This window comes from Symphalangus syndactylus, chromosome 11 (genome assembly GCF_028878055.3).
Source record: "Symphalangus syndactylus isolate Jambi chromosome 11, NHGRI_mSymSyn1-v2.1_pri, whole genome shotgun sequence".
NCBI lineage: Eukaryota > Metazoa > Chordata > Mammalia > Primates > Hylobatidae > Symphalangus > Symphalangus syndactylus.
The window spans coordinates 74,658,376-74,665,781 of record NC_072433.2 but is presented as its reverse complement, the minus strand read 5'-3'; positions in this window follow the sequence as shown (position 1 = coordinate 74,665,781).

Sequence of the window (7,406 nt, the reverse complement as noted above, 5' to 3'; positions counted from 1 at the left end):
TAGATCAGGGCCTGCCAGAAGTGGTTTTCTAAGACTATTGAATTATTGCTTGCTTCCAAACATATTCCATGTCTCCTCTTTTTATTTAACGTGTTTTTTGAGCTAGAAAATAGAAGCATGGTCCAAAGGTCATGACTTAGTAGAAAATTTTAAAGTTTTCAAAGTGCTTCTTTGTACATTGACTCTTTCACAACTCCAGAAAGTATGACAGTATTATGATCTTCAACTGACAGATCTGAAAGGCTTTTAAGTTCCAAAGGTGTGGCCAGTTCACCTCAAGTGACGAAGTTTCATTATAAGGATTCTTGGGGGAGTAAGGCAGGACAAGAAAACTGTTCCACAACAAAATGTCTAGTGTCATAGGGAACCATAATAGTATTTATTGTTCAGGATTCAGAAGCTGCTGCAGAGAATGAACAGGCATGCCTGTGTTATGTCTGAAGAATAAGGACCATGTTATTATCTCCTTCGGGTGCTGCACCATTCCCATGACTCAGGTGCTCTGACACTGCTTCACTCACTGCTTCCCCAACGTAGTCACTGCTTCTACTGATTCTGAATCTGTCCCCAATACCAGCCATCCCTCTCTCCACACCTCTCTAGCTCATGATTTTTGCTTACTCGTGGCTCCCACTACTTCTCTGCTTCCACTTACAAATATTTTTGAAGTGCTAGGGAAACAATAGTATGCCAAAATAGGTACGGTCTTTGCTCTCATGGTGCATACAGTTTAGAGAGAAGAGAGGCAGACATTTAATCAAGTAACCACATAAATAAATGCAGCATTTAACACTAAGATAGATTATGTTAAGGAAAGAAAAACTAAACTAACTTGAAATCTTTATGGATTTTGTAGTCACTTGACAGTCTTTGTTGGGTGTTCACAGAGTGTTACAGTGTAATAATATAGACATGGTAAGTTAGCCCCAAACCTAGAATCCTGCCAGAGATAGATTATGTTTGATTGGCACCTCTGCCGCTACTAGCTCCATAACTTGGCCAAGTTAATTAACCTCTCTGAGTCTCAGTTTTCACATTTGTTATATGCATGGAAAGCAACACCTATTGGCTTAGGGTGGGTTCCCCCAGAAGGAATTTGAAACTAGAATTGGGTTGTAAATTATGTATTTGAGAAGTGATTCCAAGAAGCTCCATTGCAGAGAGGAGAAGTGAGATAGGAAAGTGAAGGAAGCCAATGAAGGGTGTATCATCAAACAACCACTTGGGGCAATAAGTTAGGGGAGCAGGGGGTCAGTCCCATGAGGGAATTATGGGAGACCATGTAAACATGTCTCAGAGTTAGCCCACATGAGGAGTGAGGTAGCTGGAGGTATTTAACCTCCAACACCCTTCCATCTTTGGTGAAGGCTGCTTTGTGATTCATTAACTCCCTGTACTCCCAAGATGTCTCATGCTCACAGTGGAGAGAAAGATGAGTAGTCACCAGTTAGATTCTGTAGCCATGCACTAGAATGGCGAGTGACAAAGGAATATGAGTGGGGCACTGATAGTTGCTACACCTACTGTATTAGGGTTCTCTTAGAGAGACAGAACATATATACATCTATATGAAGGGCAGTTTATTAAGTATCAACTTACACGATCACAAGGTCCCACAATAGGTTGTCTGCAAGCTGAGGAGCAAGGAGAGCCAGTCTGAGTCCCAGAACTGAAGAACGTGGAGTCTGATGTTTGAGGGCAGGAAGCATCCAGCACAAGAGAAAGATGTAGGCTGGGAGGCTAGGCCTGTCTTGCCTTTTCACGTTTTTCTGCCTGCTTTATATTCGCTGGAAGCTGATTAGACTGTGGCCACCAGATTAAGAGTGGACCTGCTTTCCCCAGCCCACTGATTCAAATGTTAATCCCTTTTGGCAACACCCTCACGTACACATGCAGGATCAATACTTTGTATCCTTCAATCCAATGAAGTTGACACTCAGTATTAACTATCATACGTACCTTTAGGAGATTTTTATGAGGATTTGAAAATAGGAAATAGTGGAACAAAGTAAGAGCTAAATGAATTGTATCTATTATTATATCTGTCTATCTATATATAATCATTGATAAAAGTCTTATTGAAATGGACTGTGCACTCATGAAATAGTAACATCATACACTATAATGTAAAATTCAATATATAATTGTTAACATGAGCAGTATAGATTACTGCAAGTGGCAGTTTAGAAAATCAGATAATTTGTGTCCTGGAGTAAAAGGGCAAACATTTTCCTTTGGCTTCTATTAACTTTCACTATTGACTCCTTCAATAGTGAAAGAAGGACTGATCTCCCAGGCAAAGATGTAAAGAAAGGTGAGGAGACAAGATGAACATTCTTTTGTGGTAGAGAGTGAAGAAGCCAGCCTTACTAGAACAGAGAACTTTAACCAGAAAAAAAATACAGACGTGTAAGTTAGGACAAGGTTATGGAAGTTTATTAAAGCTAGTCAGAGGCATTAGGATTTTATCTTGAGGCAAATATGCAGCAGCTGAAGATTGTTGAATAAGGAAGACTGTCATGAAAATGAAAATCTAAAGATCAGCATCAAGTCTTAGATCTTGAAAAGGAGACCTAGCATAAATCCTACCCGTACAAAATACTCTTCCAGAAAGTCTGTAAGTTGGTGACAATTTGAACATTTTCAGTGATTCAGTGTTCATAAGAAATGTCAGAATGTTAGAAAGTGGTTTCCTTTATTGATTAGAAGTGTGGTTTTGGTGACTTCCTCACATTGGTCCCAGTGCATATTTCTAAATCTATAGTAAATATAGAGCCCCTAAAATACTCAAAGCTAACTAGTAAGTCCTCCAAAAAATTCCTCACATGAAAAATTCTGGTTCCTTTTCTCATATTTCAAGTGACCAGCTATAGACCCCTCACCATCTTGCTCCTGATTCTCTTGACATGCTCCCATTGTCACTGTCATTTGTTCATGATACCCTACACAACAGCAAAGATATATTTTGACCAACCTAGTAAGGAATATAAATGATGTCCCTCATCATGAGCTTTCACTAATAAAGCCTAAGGTTGCATATATCCTTATCATAACCTTCAGCAGCATCTAAAAGTTCATCCCTTCTCCCTTCTAAACAGAAACTTTTTTAACTTGGCTTCCAAAAATATCACATTCTTTTAAGTCACTGGCCTCAGATTCCTGTGCCAGATGCTTTCCCTCTTCTAAATGTTGAAAATTCTAATGTTGAGAGTATCCTGGACTTTCTTTGGAATCAACTGTTCTTCCTAAATGATTTAACCTAGATCCATGAATTTAAATATCATATATATGCAGATGACTCACAAACTAATATCTCCAACCCCAGTCATTTCTCTTAGCTCAAACTGTCCCTTGTAATCTCCACTCAAATATTTCATGTCCAAAATAACACTTGAATTTACCACACATAAAACCTGCATCCCCAGTATTACCTATTTAGTAAACAGCACCACTCACTTAGTAGCCAAAAATCTAGATGACATCCTTTGATTCTCTCTCTCACTTCCCACAGTTAATTTATCAGCATGTTCTGTCAACTCTTTCTCTCTATCAGCATGCTCTGTCAACTCTTTCTCTCTATCAGCATGCTCTGTCAACTCACACACACACACTCTCTCTCTCTCTCTCACACAGTTAATTTGTCATCATGTTCTGTCAACTCTCTCTCTCTCTCTCTCTGTCTCAGCAGGGTCTTACTATGTTGCCCAGGCTGGATTTCAACTCTTGGGCTAAGTGATCTTTCCAGCTAAGCCTCCTAAGTCTTCACATTGTGTAATGGATGAGCTCTCTCTGGGCCCTCTTTTTTAAGGACACTAATCCCATTAGGTCTTCACTCTCATGATCTAATCAACTCTCAATGGCCCCATCTCCTAATACCATCACCTTGGGGGTTAGAATTTCAACATATGAATTTGGGCATTCCAGGACATTCAAACCATAGCACTGTATTTGATCACATTTCAATCTTGATTGCTGCCACTTCCGTCTAAGCCACCATCCTCTCTTACCTGAACTTCTATAATAAAATCTTCTAGCAGTCTTCCTGCTCCCACTTTTACTCCCACTGTCTATTCCACACACATTAGCCCGAGTAATCTTTTAAAAATGTAATCAAATCACCTCCCATCCCTTTTAAGAATTCTCCCATGACATATAATAAAATTCAAACTTCTTCCTATGATCTAGAAGGCCCTCCATGACATGGCTACTGTCTTTGTCTTAAACCTCAGCTTCTACCACACATCTCCACTTTTCAGTTGCCTTTGATACCTCCTGACTGTGACACCTCCTGTCACACTTATATCTATTTATTGGATGTTCCAAGAATCCTACCTCATAGCCTTTAGACTTGCTATACCCTCTAAGCAACATAATCTTCAACAGAGCTTTGCCTGGCTAACTTCTTCTCAAATGTTATATTCAATGTTATATTCACATTAAGTTCTTCACTGACCACTCAAACCACGAAAAGACCTCCATCTACACTGTTTGGTTTTTCTTCTTAGTGCTTTTCAGTGCCTGAAGTTATGCCATGTATTTGTTTACATATTTATTTGTCTTAATTTGATTAGAGTGCTATAACAAAAATACAATAGATAGGGTGGCTTTTAACAATAAACATTTATTTCTCACTGTTAGGGAGGCTGGGAAGAATAAGATCAAGACACTGGCAGATTTGGTGTCTGGAGAAACTCGATTCTGGTTTATAGATGATTGTTTTCTGTATCCTCACATGGTGGAAGGGGTGAAGGCACTAATCCCATTCGTGAGGGCTCCATCCTTATGACCTAATCACCTCCCAAAGGCCTTACTTCCAAATATCATCACATTGGGGATTAGGTTTCAATATATAAATTTGGGGAGAACACACACTTTCAGTCTACAGCAATCATCTACCTCAACAAACAGTGTGAAAGTTTCATGAGTGCAGGGATTTATGCCTTCATTATTAACTACTATATTCCTCTTGCCCAGGGCAATGCCCACCATAGAGTAAGTGCCCTATGAATCTCTATGGAAGGAAGGAAGATGGAAGAGGGAATGAGGAAGAGAAGGAAGAAAGGAAGGAATTGGAATTCTTGGCAATTCATATCCCACTGTTGAAAAACATTGAGTTTACAGCAATTACTATTAAAACATTTTCCCTGTGAATGTGCATCAAGTCACATTTTTCCAGTGCTGTATTTGTGTAATGCGTAATATTTCATGTGGTGCATTCTTTTGGTTTGTATTTAACATTTCAAGCTTCTAAGATTTAAATACTATCTAGGTGTTTCTGTGAAAGTATTTTCACGATGCAGTTAATATCTATAATCAATCAACTTTAAGTAAACATTACCCTTGATAAAGTGGGTGGGCCTCATCCAATCAGTTTGCCTTAAGAGCAAAAACTGATGATCCTTGGAGAAAGAAATTGTGCCTCATGACAGCAGTGTCAACTCCTGCCTGTTTAAGCCTGCCATTCTGCCTTGCATATTTTGAATTTGCCAGCCACACAATTGTGTAAGTGAATTCCTAAAAATAAAAAAACTCTTATATATCTAAATATATTTACTTATATATTTATATATACTTATATTTATATATTTATATATATAAATATATATACTTATATATTTATTTATATATTTATATATATAAATATATATACTTATATATTTATTTATATATATATAAATAAATATATAAGTATATATTTATATATAACTATATATATTTACTTATATATCCAAATATATGGATATATACTTATATATGGATATATGATATGTATAATATATATTATATAGTATATATAATATATTTATATATTATATAATTAATATATGTATATATATTATATATAATATATTATATATCCAAATATGTATCTTTTGTATATATATTTGGATATATATGTGTGTAATATTTATTTTGATGCATTCTTTTAGTTCGTATTTAACATTTCAAGCTTGTAAAATTCAAATACTATATATAATATACAGTGTGTATATATATATATAATCATAAAGTGATCATCACATCTGTAAGTTCTTTCAGTAGCCCAAGGTGTCATTTTTATGAATCAGATTATTGGAGCTCATACTACACATCTTGCTTGAGATATATATATATACACGTGTGTGTGTGTGTGTGTGTGTGTGTGTGTGTAATCTCCTGTTGGTTCTGTTTCCTCTGGAGATTTCTGACTGATACAGTGCTCAATTATGTGAAAAGCAAATCATCAATATTATCACTTAAATTCAAGACTTCAGGCTGAGCACAGTGACTCACTCCTATAATCTAAGCACTTTGGGAGCCAAGACAGGAGGATCACTTGAGCCCAAGAGTTGGAGACCAACCTGGGTAACATAAGGAGACCTCTGTCTCTACAAAAAAATTAAAAAGGTAGCTAGGAGTGGTGGCACATGACTGTGATCCCAGCTACTCAGGAGGCTGAGGTGGAGGCTCACTTGAGCCCAAGAGGTCAAGGCTGCAGGGAGTCCTGATTGTGCCACTGTACTCCAGTCTGGGTGACAGAGTGAAACTCTGTCTTAAAAAAAAAACAAACCAAGGCTTTAGTAATACAGTAAACAGAATAAATACAAAGTTAGCAACCTGTCCATGTGGATGTACATCCACTATCCATTATCCAATATTACTTAGGTATATTTGATCAATAAGCAATAATTCTATTAGCCTACCTTTATTTTATTCCCATGTATAAGTGATTTTGAAAAGCACCTTGCTAATTCCAAAAATAATGTTTATAACATTTTTATCAATTTATTATCCTTATCAAAAAAACAAAACAAAATTAAGCAGTGCTTGGTATGTCTTGTATCAACTTCTAACTAATTATTTTTTTTCATTCTACCCTCAAAATAAATTGGCTAATAATCTTTTCTAAAGTTTTGTTAGACATTGGCATATGTTATACATTTTGGGAAATATTTTTAACAGAGGAAAGAAATAATATTTTAAAATTCTACTGTTGTCATATGTCATCTCATTTAATCCTATCAATGACCTTAAGGAATAGATAATAATGTTCTCATTCAGTAAATGGGAAAACATGCTCCCAAGTTTAATCTACATATTTGCCAAAGTCATGTTATACAACAGTATTCTTCTAGTCAGAACATGTGTCCAATATCTATCTTTTGATTTCTCATGTGATTATTACCACTCATAAAATTTACCAGCAAATCCATTGTTACATCTGTAAATCTTTCGGTTTCAATGAAACCTAAGATATAATTTTTATGAATCTAGTTTTTGTAGCCCACTCAACACAGCCATCTTCCCTCTTAGGATTCTCTTACCTACTTTGAGTCACATATCTTTTTTAGGTTGATCTCCAACCCAGCAATACTCAGAGGAAAAATTGTAGAAAATTGTGACTGACTAGATGTAAGAAGCAAAGA